This window comes from Passer domesticus, chromosome 3 (genome assembly GCF_036417665.1).
Source record: "Passer domesticus isolate bPasDom1 chromosome 3, bPasDom1.hap1, whole genome shotgun sequence".
Lineage (NCBI taxonomy): Eukaryota > Metazoa > Chordata > Aves > Passeriformes > Passeridae > Passer > Passer domesticus.
In genome coordinates, this window is record NC_087476.1 from 121480254 (window position 1) to 121492993 (window position 12740).

General features: G+C 40.9%; 1 long non-coding RNA gene across 18 annotated transcripts in view; it reads left to right on the top strand.

The window, feature by feature from the left end:
- The window catches only part of LOC135297767 (uncharacterized), a 64473-nt gene that overhangs the window by 26657 nt on the left and 25076 nt on the right, over positions 1-12740 (top strand). The window lies entirely within an intron of this gene.

Below are 12740 nucleotides of genomic sequence, written 5' to 3' on the forward strand. Positions count from 1 at the left end.
TTATATTATTTTTATTTTAATATTATATTATTTTAGTTTGATTTTTATTATTATTTTATTCCAGGCAATGCTGGAATCTCTTCCCTGGCCCTCTGAGGAACATCTCAAAGCACAGTGCCCCACCTCAGGCATCATTCACAACTTCCTTCTCATCCAACCAAAGAATCCCTGAGCTGTATTTCCTCATTTCCCCTCTCTTAATAGTCCATTTTCCTTCCCCACCTTCTCACGTTGCTGTCCTGGCATCCTCTTGCCTGTGATATTTATATAGTTCTTAGCTGGAAATGGATTTCTTCTGGACCTCGAGTGGTCTGGGAATTGCATTACACCCCAAGGTGACTTTCCCTGCAGTTACAGCTCTGCTCCCTGTGCTGGCAGGCACCAAGTCCTGCCTCTACCCTGCTCTTGTCATGTGATGCCTTTTTCCTCTTAAACGAGGGATTTCCTTGAAACAATTGTTATTTTTAGCCTCAAATCACCTGACAGTTTCTCATGTCACATTTTGATTCAGCTCTTTCATCCAAAAAGGTGAAGAAACTGTCATTATTTTACCACAAAACTGTTGGTGTTTGCTATTTAGGAGTCTTGAGCTCCTGGGATTGTCACAGACCTCTTGGGATGAAATTCTAATACAATTCTGAAAGAGAAATATAGATTAAATTAGTGAAATTTGCCTTTAAAAGTTTTCCCTTTCATGTGATAATCTGATTAGAACTGAGGCACTGTTCCATATTTTATTACCCACAGAGGAGAGGTTTGTGCCAGGTTCTTGCCTCATGTTTGATTCAGATGATTGTGAACTGTTGGTAACTGGCAAAACATCTCAATAGGGTTATTTGCATGGAGCTTTCTGAGCATTATTAATATTTCTCTAGAAGTAAACCTTTTTCTAAAGGCTCAGAGGCTTTATTTCATGTGGATAAACATAGGACTTTTCACATCACATCCAAAGTGCAGCAAGAACATTTCTCTTGTGATTTTTTTTCTTTTTTTCTTTATGGATTGCCATGAATAACAATGGAGTTATGACTCTGCAGCTCAGTGTCAATCCACTGCATAAACTCACCTGTGCTTTTGGAGAGGGCAGGGTTGTGGCTGAATCATGATTTTCTTTTCTTTCTAGGAATGATTAGCTCATTTTACACATTTCAAATAATATTTTCAAGCTGGTTTAAAGACAGCATTGGGGTTTGTACCTTAGATAAATGACAGACATTTGACTGTGCAACCCAAGCATAATATTTGAAGAGAGGGGGATCAAAACTACATCAGCTTCAACTTGAAATTATTTCTGTCAGTACTCACTTCTTCACTGTGTTGCATTTTTTATTAACCTGTTTTGTCTCCTTAAATTTCTTTGGATAATAGAACACAGTGAAGAGCATTTCAGTGGAGTTACTGGAGGTGATGGGCCTGACTCACCATGACTGAAACTTGGAAAGAATGATGATCTCTGTAAAGGTTAGTCACACCAGAACTGTCCAAATCTTATCTGGGCATCTAGGAGAGATGAGAGTCCCTCTGCTCAGGAGAATGGGATGCAAAAGTGGTAGCACCCCATGGAGCAGGAAGGAATTGCACAAGATGCAGACAGAGGTGGTGTGTGTGTTTCATTGCAGGCACTGGGAACTTCTCAAGGCAAGAACAGGCTGTTTGGAAAGTTGGTATGGTATGGATCCTACTGGGAATAATAATAATAATAATTAGAAAAAAAAGTTTTCTTGGTTTTTAGCATGAGGCAAACTTCTTGTTGAAGGTGCTGACCAACTGAATTGAAATATGTTTGCATTTGGTGTGAGATTTGAAAGTGTTGAACCTTCATGGTGCTCAATTCACCCTGCAGGGAAAGTCACTGGAAGGCTGGGACCTGTTGCTCAACACAGAAAGAAGCAGAGCACAATAAATTTTTGAGCCTCTTCCCCCTAGGCCTCAAGGCTCCAAATCCTGTGGAAGGCTGGGGTCTGCTGAATGACGGGGGTGATGATGGTGCATTCCCTGCTCAGGAAGCAGCTGCTAGGGCTGGCACTGGGATGGGGCTGGGAAGTGGAGATGATTCCAGAGCCCTGAGGATCTCCTGGCTCCTTTCCTGCCTCACAAGGCCTTTGGAGAAGCTCCTTTTCTGCAGCAGTGAGGATGGCACTGGGTGGAGCTGGGCTTTCAGGAATGCTCTGGAGCACGTGGGATGCTGGGCATTGTTTTCCCTCTTGCCTCCTCCTCTCATGGAAACAGAGCTGTGATTTCTCTCTCCCTTCTCCTCCCTGTAGAACTGGAGCATGTGTTCCACTGGGCACTTTCAAAGTAGGTTAAGGGGTTGTCTGGTGCTTAAACATCAAAATAATGTCGTGACCTAGTGGGTAAGAGTGGGTTTGGGGGCAATGGTGTGATTCCAGGCAGTTCTTGTGGAATGGATCTGCCATCAGCCCCTTGGACCTTCCTCCTCTGGTAAACGATCTGTTTTCAGGTGATGCCACCCAGCTGTAAATGTTGCTGCTTGTTCACATTACCCTGCAATTCCTTCATTTTGGTTTTCTGCTTGAGTGGGACTGCAGCAGAGTTCTGACACAATCTCAGCCAGGGCAAGAAAATGTATTTTCAGATGTCAGCAACCACCACATTGGTTCATGCATATCTTAGCTCCCAGTCCTCAAGTGCTGGTATTTTTGACACAATAAATGGGGTTTATTTGCTGTTCATCTATACACAAGTTTGTGGAGAGAAAATGGGGCATTTTTGTGCACATCAACTGTAAGTCCTTTATTTTAGTTCTTGTCTGACAGCAGAGAAAAGGATGCAAGGGAGTAAAGTTCAGTAGAGGGGGAAAAAATACTGATGGCTTGAGGTGGTCATTATACACAGATATGACTGTGTTATACCTGCTTAATGCTTTACTTTCTCTGTGATTCTGAGCCTGCAAACCTAATGGGAAATTTATTTTCACATTGACAACTGGAGCACATGTTGTTTAGACATTTTATATACTCATTTTATAGCATGAGCAGTAGGTTCCCTCCAGCTTGCTTTACTAGTACTGGTTTTTGCATGGCTGGAGTTTTCTTGTAACAGATAATCCCTTCTGAGATGAGTAATGGCACAGAATATTGGAGTGGTTTTCTTCCTGAGCAGTCAAGGACAAAGCAAAACAAAAGAAATGTGAGCAGTCACACCCAGTGTTGCATTTTTGTGATCATTGTGTACAGGGCACTGCTCTTGAGAACACACTTGGAGTCAGTGTGGGATTTTCAGCTTCAGTACTTTCCATGTGGCCAGAACTGGATTGAAGGTTTTTAGGATTTGCCATTTGTGATATCTCTTAAACACCAGTTCAAGGGAGATACACAACAAGTTCCACTGGTGTTCTGTGTGTGCACATCTTTGAAGGATCACTTGGACATTGCCTATCGAGGTGCTGAGCATCCTTTTTTTCTCCAAAAAAAACCCCAACAAACCAACTTTCATTATTGCTTTGCAGTAAATAACTTTTCATATCACTTCTTTTAAAAAAAACCCTTTTTCCTCCTGTTTAATTTTGTCAAAGGCCCAATTACAAGTGGTGTTCAGTGGTCACATTTTGAGATGTATTTAGGCACAGAAAGACCTTGGAGAGTTTTCAGGAGTGTTTAATATTTGGAATGTTTTCCCATGTCCAAGTCTCTTCTGTGCTGCTCAGAAAACAACTCCTGTTGAGAGAAAAGAGCAGCTGAATTCCAGTGACTTTCTCCTGTTTGGCTGGAGAGAGTGAGGCTGTCAGGACTTGTTCTCAGTGTCAGCTCAGTAATTCAGTGTTTGTTTCCCTGCTCTCTGGGATCCCGGGGAGGAAGTAGATAATATGGTGTAATTTGAGTACCACTCTCTAGTCCTGCTCCTTCTGACAAGAAAACTGCTTTAGATCACAGAGGAGCTCTCAAATCCGTTTAGGCTCCTGTGCAGGGACACTCCCTGTGTTTATTTAACAGCACTTCGAGTTGCTGAGCACCAAAATAAATTATTTGCAGAAAACCCCTGACATTTGTCTGTGATAAATGTCAACCTGAAGATTTCCCCTGAGCTATGTCTAGCATGAACTTTATTTACTGTAGGGGTCATGTTTATACAATTGAAATTTTGGACAGATTTTTGAGGATGTAACATTTTATTTCCCGTTACATGAGAAAAACTGAAGGTTTTGATTTACAGTTTGTTTGCTGCTTCATCATTTCAGTATCCTACATTTACAAGTGTTTAGCAAGAAGTTAAACACTTTAAATCAAAGATTGTTCATAGAAGTTAATAAAATAGAGGCAGAACCTTCCTCTCACCCTGTCCATGGGTGTGTCTGGCAATTTGCACATTTAGCAGATTCATTTCCATCAAGACAATTAATTGCAGAGGTTTGATGAATTGTAGTGTGACCAGAGATGGTAAATATTGGTAAATATTACCAAATTTGTGAGGGTTTTCATTATTATTAGGCTAAAGCCACTAAGAGTTAATTTGAATGTTCCAGAAATTTGGTGATTTGATTTTTTTTTCCCCAAACCATGTATCTGGCGTTTACTTGTCTCTTTATACTGACAAAGTTTATAAACAATAATGCATCTGTATAAAAATGTACACTAAAAATGAGTCACTAAGGGTTTTTATCCTCCAACTCTTTTAAATCAATGCTAGAATAAATTTGGCAGTAGATCACAGGTTTGTTCAGAAGAGGAGGCTGAGAATTACCTACAGAATGGTCTGTTTAGCACTATCCTTAATTTGTGGGTGTGATTTCTCTGGTCAATAAACACCAATTCTCTTCTCTGATTGTGTCAGCACAGCTGAAAGGTGCAGGCAAGAATGGTTGGTCAAAGGTAATAAAATTTCATGGCATTTTACTGGGGGACTTTTGGAGAGTTGCTCTGCTTCTCCCAGAGTAACCACAGGAAAACAGGAGAAGTTTTGAGAAATTCCAGAATTCAGGTTTGAATAAATAATTGCTCAACAATTAGCCCACAAATATTTTGCTACTTGTCAAACTTGCTAATTAGCAGTTTGCCACTCTACAAAGCAGTTTGCCACACTCTGAAATACTGGGAAGGGACTGAGCTTTAAGGCTTCATTGTGTTGGGATGGCCAAGCCTTTGTGCAGAGCTGCCACCTTCGGTGGGGTTAGGAGCTCGCAGAGGGTTGAAACTTTAAGGTCGGAACAGCTGCTCTCAGGTTGGGTGATGCCTCACTGAGTGTTCTGGATGTGAAAAGCGACTCTGAGCTTTCAGATGTCTCTTGAATATTTGTGCTGTTCAAACTTTTCAGAAAAAAAAGCCTCATTAAGGAGCTGGTACTCTGTGTTAGAGAGGAAGTTTTGCATCAAGAGTGGTGGCCAGGACAAACAGCAGCTGTGAGCAGTCCCTTTTAACCTCATTGCCCTGTGGGCATTACTGAAGGTGAGCTTTGACAATTGGAACACCACTTGTTTCTAAACTGAAGAATTAAATCTTACCTTCATGTGATTCCCCTGGCTTTTTTATGCCACACCACCCTCTGACCCTTGCTGGGGGAGGCTCCTTCTGGAAGAGCAGGCATCTGTGTAAGTTACAGAAATCTGATATAAGAAGAAAATACCTCAAATATATTCTTCTTTACATTTTGATCTTTAAATAGAGAAATTTACCTAGGTGTTGTAATTGTAGTTGATCAGCAAAAGAATTTATTTTGCTGTGCCTTGGCAGAGTTGCTTCAGTGGCCTTGCACATCTTGCAGGCACTGCACTCACCTTTGCTTGCAGCAGTGGCAGTCACTGCAGCCTGTGAACACTGCATGGGAAATTCCCTCCAGTGCAGGCACTGGGAGAAGATCCCTCTCCCCTGCAAGCAGAGCAGATCCCATTGGTATCCTGGAGGGAAGGACTGCTCCAGAACAACCTGTCTCTGTTTCAGTGGCAGCTTTGAGTTCAGCCAGAGATAAGCAGGGATTCAGCTCTTTACTAACATACAATTTACATGTTTGTTTGGGTTTTTTTGTTTGTTTGTTTGGTTTTTTTTTTTCCCCCACAGGGGTGATTTTCAGTGGTAGCACAGGTGGGTTGGGGTTCCCCTGAGTTCTTTAGGGAGATTTATCAGTACAAGCCCATCAACTCTTCTGCTGTGACATTGCCTGTATCTACAGCCACGTGGAATCCAAGAGCTTTGTTTGCAGCCTTGGATTCCAGATAATTCTGTGCTTTCCAGCAACTTCAGAAGCCAAGGATATCTAGGATCATTTGGGTAAGAGGTAAAAAAAAAATTACAAATCAGCCATAAACTGAAAATGGCACCTAGTTGTCATTTAGAAATGATTCTTGAATATTTGTGGTAGTGGGCACTGAATTGTCTCAGTGAAATATGTTTTCATCTTATGCTAATTTACTTAGTTTTAAAGCAGTAAGAATCTAAACCCATGAGAAGTTACTATAACAACACAGTAGCTACAGTGACATCTTGTTAAAATAATCATGTTAGCAGTGGGCCTAGTGGTGAAGGACTCCTTATTTTACTGGAAGAACAGTTTTGCAAAGAACCCTGCATTATTTGGAGCATATTAACTCTGTTCCAGATGTTTTACCTCCCCCTGATAATCAGAAGTTGTGACATGAAAGAAATGCAGAAATAACTGCATCTCTGCCTCTTTTTTGTTGATCTCATGAAGGTGTCAGCCACACGTGATCATATTGCCTGTGAAAGCAAGGGAGCAGAAGTAAATGCCTCAATTAATCATTGCAGGAAAAATTCCAGACCTGTAAGCATTGTGCCCAAGTGAGGAACTGAGGATTAAACCTCAGGAGCAGCCAATGCTTTAAACATTTCCATGAAAAGGTCATGTCCACGTGGCCTGGAGCCAATATCACTTATCCTGGCTTTTGTATTCCCTGTCAGTCACAAAGGGGAACACACACATGCTGGAAGAAGGTAATTGTTGCAGATTAAAGCCTCATGTGAAATGAAAGAGCCATCACAATTCTTTATAGTTGCTTGGCATGAGTTCTGATAATGCAGAGTTCTCTTTTATTATGATTTTCAAATGCAGCCATCAGGCACAGACTAAACAAAAGTCCCCCAAGACAATGGGAGCAGCCTGTGAGTGGAGTGTGTGGAAGTGCTGTGCACAGCTGGGGCTGGCAGGTGAAACAGGCACACAAGTGCTTGTTCAAATAGGAAAATTTAGATTTCTTTTACTTTCCTCCCCACCTTGTGTAACTCTATCTCGTATTTTAGCTGCAGATACGATTTTTTTTTTTGTTCTACCATATTTTCGATCTATCTACTAGCCTTTATTTTACAGAGAAACATTTTTTTCTCTTGTTGGGACAATAAAAAAGGTCAAATTTCCTGGTCCTGCATTGCTACTTATAAAGGAAACTGAAAAAATAGTAGTCACTAAACTTATTTCTTGTGAAACTCACATGCAACACCTATTTTTGGTACATTTTATGTGGTAACAGTGTTAAGACATTTATAAAAGACACATTGATAATTTTCTTCAGGGTTGTGCTTGAATAAGTTACACACCAAGGAGGAATACAGCATTTTTCTTGCAGTCATTAGACATTGTGCAGCTTTATTGCTTGTTCCATTCGAGTTTTGCACAGGTGTTGACCCCTCTGTTCCTGGTTGAAGTCGGTGAGTGCTCTGAGTGCACACAAAAAATGCAACCCAGGGAGGCTTCCACCTGCCCAGTCCCCAAGGAAAAGTCAGCAGCCACTGATGGCAAGAGGCTTCCTAATTCAGAGGTGATTGTTTTTGCTTTGATGCTTTTTAGTGCCTTTGTTGGTATATTCTGATCAGCATGATCCCAAAATAAAACTAATTCAGGCTGACAGATGCTGTCACACATTCAGTGTGAATGGAGTTCACGGAGATTTTGCAGTTTTAAGTTACTTAATACTAAAAAAACAACTGCTAAAACACTACCAGCAACTTTTAAGTGATTAAAAGCTAAATGTTATGCTCAGTTTTGTAAATGCAAGATTTAAAACCTCAGCAAAACTTTTAAATAAAATACCAATTAGAAAAATATCTTTTAAAGGATTTTTAAAGAAATTACAAAAATGTTGACTGAACTCAATTTTTCTGCTTGAATTTCTGCCAAAATCATTCAAATTTTGTAATTTCCTTTTTTTTTTTTCTGAGCACTTTTTGATTCAGACAGCTGTGGAATTTCCTGTTTTGTTTTTGTTTTGCTACTGCAGCTAAAGCAGCCAACAGCCAAGGTCGTGGTAGAAAACCAGACTTTCAGTGAAATTGAACAAATGCATGCCCTCCCCTTGTTTGCAGCTTCTGTTCTCTGACCAATTTCCTTTTGTGGTGATTTAGTCTTTCCAGTCTGCATGTTCACTCATCTTCATGTTTCTTCTTGTCCACAGAGAGTCCTCTTTCCCTTTGCAGGGCCTGTTCCAGTGGGGGATGTGTATTTTTAATTATCTGCTCTCCTTATTTGAGGAGATTTGTCCCTGCACTGTATGAATGTACTCCTGCTTGTTCCTTGGTGGGTACCCATGCACAGCAATCTTATTAAAGTTGTAATTTGCTTTCTCCAAACATTTGCAGCTACCACTGCTACATCTGTAACAGAAATTCCTTGGTAAGAACACTTGAAACTAGTCCAGAGTTGCTTGAATTTTTGTATTGTGCCTGTGCACAGATCAGTTTCAGATTTTAAAGAGCTTTTTCTGTAGCTACTGAGATTCATTTTTCCTGACACTTTTCCATAGCCATTACCCTCATCAGTAGGATATAAGAACAGCAATGATGATGATAACAATAACAACTTATTTATTCATCCTTAAAATACAATTCTTTCTGTTTTTAAGAGGTTATTCAAAAGATAAGAAGAGCATCCAGAGAAAATGTTTGTTAGTAATATAGTTTAAATAGACACCCATTGCACAAACTTCCTTTGTCTGGGGCTGCTTGGCCAGCAGGATCACTCATCCCAGTTTTAGGGGAGCTACAAAGCTTTTTGTGGGAATCAGACCTCTCCCTCTTACATAACACCAAGGTTTTGTAAGAAGAATTGTAAAGAGCTGGTTAAAAACTGCACCAAAAGAAGTCCTCAGAGTTCTGGTTGTAACTGCTCAGAAGGTGTTGCACTGCATTCTTGGGCTTTATCAATTGCTTGTAAACATCCTTAAGCACTTGGTGCTGAGGAATCAAAGTCTTTTTCTCTTAGTGCTATTTTTAAACACAAAAAAGACCTCTCTGCTAGGTGGCAAAAGGATTTTAAGCTTCTACTGGATGTGTTAGAAGAAAGAACTTCCCTTAAGCCACTGGTTGCTGCCTGTATATTAATGCTTAGCAGGTTATTTCAATAGCATGCAAGATAAATTAATATTCTATATTTGTTGATGATGAATTTGCAGTGATAAATGAGTTTTTGTAAGTTCTTGGGCTCATTTCTGTCCATAGCTGAGTAGAATTGCAGATTACACAAGCTTTTCTAGTTGCCAACAAAATGATGAATCAATTCACAGCACGAGTAGCCCATGAAGCAGAGCAGGAACTGCAGGAGAATGGCCTTGACACCTGCAGGTTGGAGAGAATCTGGTTTTTAATAAAAAGCAGTACAACCCCTTTGAACTCCTGTGCCTGTAAATAAATCCCCCACCCCAGCAGGGGTGTCTGGGACAGTGAGGGCTGGGCAGCAGTGTGAGATGAGATTCCCATATCTCAGCTGGGGTCAGCAGAGTCAAATAAGGGAATGGGAGGCAGGGAGAAATGTCTGATACTCCAGGCATGCTGCCTGCCAACAGAAAGCAGAGCTGCCCTGAAGGAGGATTTAGCAATTTGCTCTGCTGCTTTGAGATCCAGTGTTCTGCAGCACTGGAGATTGGAGTGGTTCATGCCTTCATCGGGATGGTTTGGGTGGAAAGGGTTCCCCCTGTACCCACTGAAGACATGCAATGGGAGTTTTGCTGTAATGACTCTAATGAGCCCAAGATTTGATTGCACATCTTCTAATCCCACATTTCTGGGCTGATTCATGGCTCCATTTATTCCTCTTTGACCTTCTGGAGCCTGGAGGAGGCAGATTTGGCTTTTTGCCATATTTGTCAGCATTAGTAAAATCAGCATCTCTAAAACTTCTTGAATTCTGGGTAGTTTAACAGAATATTTTAAGCACAAGGAATCTGAAAAACACTCATGTGCCTAAATCATTCTCTCTTTTAAAAAATGTGTATTTTGAGAGCATTTTGGTGTAGAGTGTTTAGCTTGAAAGATGCCACTAAGAACTTCTTAGTGCTTGGTACAGTTTGAGGAAAAAAGACTGGGAAGACAGATTGCAAACCTGAAAACTGTGGGGAAAAAATGTATAGTGAGGCTGTAGTTAATGTTTGTTTGTAAATAGGCATTGTCTTATTTCCAAAATCTGCCTTACAATTTTTGGCTTGCAACATTATTGTACCTGATAATGAATGGAGCTGAGCTTGACTTAGGTTTGGTGCTTTATTGGGCTGGAATAGATGAGATGCCTGTTCCTAAAATGTTAGAGCAAGAAGCTGTCTGAGGTCTTTGAAAATAAAGCTGTAGGGAGAAATTAGAAGCAAAATACGTGTGAATAACTTATAATCACTGTCAGTGCTTGGCAAAACAATTTTTTTCTTTCTAGTGATCTTTAATAGCATTTATACTCCATTCCAAGGTACTGCTTTGTAATTTGAAAATGCCAACTTTGTTGTTTTATGGTAAAAACCTTTCACTCTTCAGTGAGAGATAATTTCCCCTCTCCCAGCTTTCTTTTCTCAACCAGGAGCCTCGTGCAGCTCGTTGCTGTCTGTGAGCCTTTTGTAACCAATTCCAAAGCACTCTCAAATCTTGTCAGCAGTGGAGCTCTTTGTAAGGCACCCCAGGACGGACAAAAGATGCTCATGCAGGAGTGCATAAGGCCATTTAATCAGCGTGCTGCCTTCTGAAGGGTGGGTGACCCTCTGAGGGCTGGGCTGAGATGAAATTTCACTTTAGAACTCCTTGTGGATAGTGGATCTTTAACTTCCCTCCCCTGCCTGGGGTATCCTGTCCAAACCTCGGGTCTGCTTCTGCAGGGAACAAACCTGCTCCCCACTGCTCCTGCCATTGAGCAGAAAAAGCCAAGGGATGTGTGGAAGTACCTGCAGAGCAGGGAAATCTGTAGGCTGACCTGGGCTGGGTTTGAAATAGGTTCAACACAATCAACCAACTGCCACCTTAACATGCTGCATTCAATGGCACAGGAAAATTGCAGAGAGTAGAAAATGAAAAGTTCATCTCCAAATCATCAGCATCAGGCAAGAGAGGAAAAAAATCCAAATTAAACAGTAGCATGTTTCTCATCCAGAAAATTTTGTCTAGAAATACCACGAGCTGACTTTTTGAATCATCACACCAAGTACAGGCCTATGTCTGCATGTAAGGCTCTGTCTGGGCCAAACTCCACATTTCAGTAAGCTCCATGTTAAATTGGGTGGTGTTTGTTCTGAGTTCTTTTCCACATATTGAACTTGTGCTGTCTTTAAATTACAGACTTTTACTGTATCTTTATTTATATAATATTTATAAATATTATAGAAACAAATATTATTTATAGAATATTATATTTGTTTTTATGATATTATATAAATAACAATAATATTATGCTTCATAGTATTTATTTTATTTATATTTATTACTATATTCTTTACTGTATCTTTAACTGGGAATTCTGTGACAGTAATAAATGGGTGAAAGTGGGAAGTTTGAGGACAACCTGCAACTAAAAAGGCACAGACACCTTCTGGCCCTCTTCAGGAAGCTCAGTCTTGTCTGGTACAATTTGGCTTTTTGAAACATTTTTCTGGTACTTGTAGACTGAAAGGGATTTTGGTTACCATATCTGGAAAGCACTGGGATGAAAATTACCCTGGAAAGTCCTTCGAAGACCTTTGCAAGCAAAGTTTTCCTTTGTCATGTCATCAGAAAATGCTGTGTAAGAGAATGTTTGCACCTGCTGTGTCTCCCGTAGCTGTCCCGAGCTCAGCACTGGATTTCGTGTTCCTATTTTTAAAAGCCATCTTGCTAAATAGCTACAGAGAATGTTCCCTCTGAAGGGGAAGGGAACAGCAGAGCGCCGTCGGTGAACTTGGCCTGCCTTGTATCAGCTGAGAGAGTGAAAGGAGGCAGATAAGAGAGCTGAATAAATCAGCAGGGCTTTGTGTGCACCATACTGACTTGCAGCTCCGAGGAAAAACTCTTTTTAAGTCTTTCATGTAGCGTGAATCACCTGAGGGAGGGCTGGAATCCTCTCTGTAGGAATTTATCTTACCTGCTGCTTAAGATGGAACAGATAAACTTTAGGAAAATGCCTGGCTTGGCTGGCGAGCGTTGGAGTGAGTGTCTGCAGAAAGAGATGGCAAAGCAGGGAGACTGCAGCCAGCCTTGTGCCTGCCAGCCTCGGAGTCCCTTTATAGAAACGAGCAGCCTTGCCTGGAAAAGGAGCCAAGGAGTTGTTACAGCTTTCAGGAAGGCAGGGAAAACAACGGGAAGGGAAAGCCACACAGAGCTCCTGTTTGGACAAACTGTGTGTGATCAGGCTGAGTGTGTTTGGGGGAAGAAGTGGGGAAAAGCAAAGTTACAGCTGAGTGCTGCCACCCCCTCCCCAGTCTTTTTTTAATACGTGTTCAGCAGCGATTCACTGCAGGGCTTGTCTGTGCTTAAACTTGCCTGCTTTAATTAAACTGATCATTTAAATTGATGTTAATACCTGAGTGTGTGCAAGCATTCAGTATTTTGTGTGAG